Source organism: Vigna radiata, chromosome 6 (genome assembly GCF_000741045.1).
Source record: "Vigna radiata var. radiata cultivar VC1973A chromosome 6, Vradiata_ver6, whole genome shotgun sequence".
In the NCBI taxonomy this organism is placed as follows: Eukaryota; Viridiplantae; Streptophyta; class Magnoliopsida; order Fabales; family Fabaceae; genus Vigna; species Vigna radiata.
Genome location: NC_028356.1, coordinates 18923966 through 18925713, shown reverse-complemented (window position 1 = coordinate 18925713; position 1748 = coordinate 18923966).

The window sequence follows — 1748 nt, the reverse complement described above, 5'->3', positions numbered from 1 at the left end:
ATGATCAATTAACTAAGCATAGACGAAATCATGAATTCATGGAATCAATCCTCACCAAATAAGGTGTCTCACTCAATCACTCAAGTGTTACAAGAAGTCACTCCTTCCCTCTTACTATCTACATGTCACATAGAACAAAATTGTCATTCATTTGCCACAATCAAATATCACCACATACACATGCCATCACAAGGACTTTTCAAGGCTTATAATGTGGTTGGGCTAACAAGAAGAATTGGTTTTTCTAGATCACAAAATCCTTGAGTTAAGAGAGTTATTNCATCACAAGGACTTTTCAAGGCTTATAATGTGGTTGGGCTAACAAGAAGAATTGGTTTTTCTAGATCACAAAATCCTTGAGTTAAGAGAGTTATTCAATCATAATTCAAGTTTTTACCAATATTACTCAATCCCAACTTCCCTTTTTCTTTTGCATTGAGCTTTTCTTTTCATGCTTATCTTTTTTATCTTTTCTTTCCTTTTTTTTTTCTTTCATGCATTTTCATTCAACACATTAGCTCAATGCCTATCTTTTCCTTTTCTTAACTTTCCCAACAATTGAACCTTTTTCAATACCACAATTAATTCTCAACCTAACTCAAGGTAAAGATTTTCAAAGTAAGGTTTTCAAATCCTGTTTAAGGCTTAGGTTCAAAAAGGGTAGAACATAAAATGTTCCTTTTCATGTGGGACGAAAAGTTCATTTGGCTAGAAAAAAGGTTTATGCACAAAAGCAGCCTTGATCATATGACACATACATGCAATTCAATCAATCACAGAAACTTAGGCAAAATCATTCATGCTTCCACATACATAGCAAATTTAACAATTAAGAACTTTGGAGCTCAAAAACCTCTCAAATAGGCTCACTCAATATTCCAAGCATCATAATCATACACTCAGCTCAACATCTTAATCACAATCATAATATTCATGCATCCATTCACGGTCTAAGAACACTTCACTTTTATATGAGCATGTAAAGCAATCTCAATCGTCATCCACATCAAGCATCATCAAGCATACTCATGACACAGTCAATCAAGTCAAACCATCATCAGATAAAGATGTTCAAGCCAAGTACCATAAAAACCCTACACTACTAAACAAAAGCAGAAATAGAAAATAAGAAACATCCTGGGGTGCCTCTGATGAAGGTTGAAAAACAGTTATTTTCATATGTCATTTTAGACCTAATTATGCCCTTTACTACTTGGAATGAGCTTAGAATCAAGCAAAACTCAATAAATGAGTTTGTAGAGAGTCAAAAGCTATTTTTAGCGATATTATGCTTGTTTTGCATTGTTTTGTAGCTATTTTGAGAAAATGAAGAATGGAGTTGAAGATAAAGGTCGTAGACTCAAGAAAAGGAAAGAAAGGTTGAAGATCAAACGGTTGCAGTGCAGAAAAGTCAACCAGTCAACCAGAAAAAGTTGACCAAACCGCCGAGCGGTTGACCGTGGCGCTGGGCGGTGGTCCGGAGCGCCGGGTGGCTGTTTTTATGGCGCCGGGCAGTTCTGTGGCTTTAGGTAAACCGTCGGGCGGCCATTTTTGGCGTCGGGCGGTGGTCCGCTGGGCCTGGGCTTGAATTTTGTCACTTTTCTTGGTTATAAATACCCCTATTGCGAGTTCAGAGTCATTCTTTTGACAGGGGAGAACGGTCAGACCTAATTTTGCTCTCTTGAGAGGATCTCTTGGATGCTTAAGCTCCTTTTCATCTTTTCTAGGGTTTGCTCTTCCATTCTTCT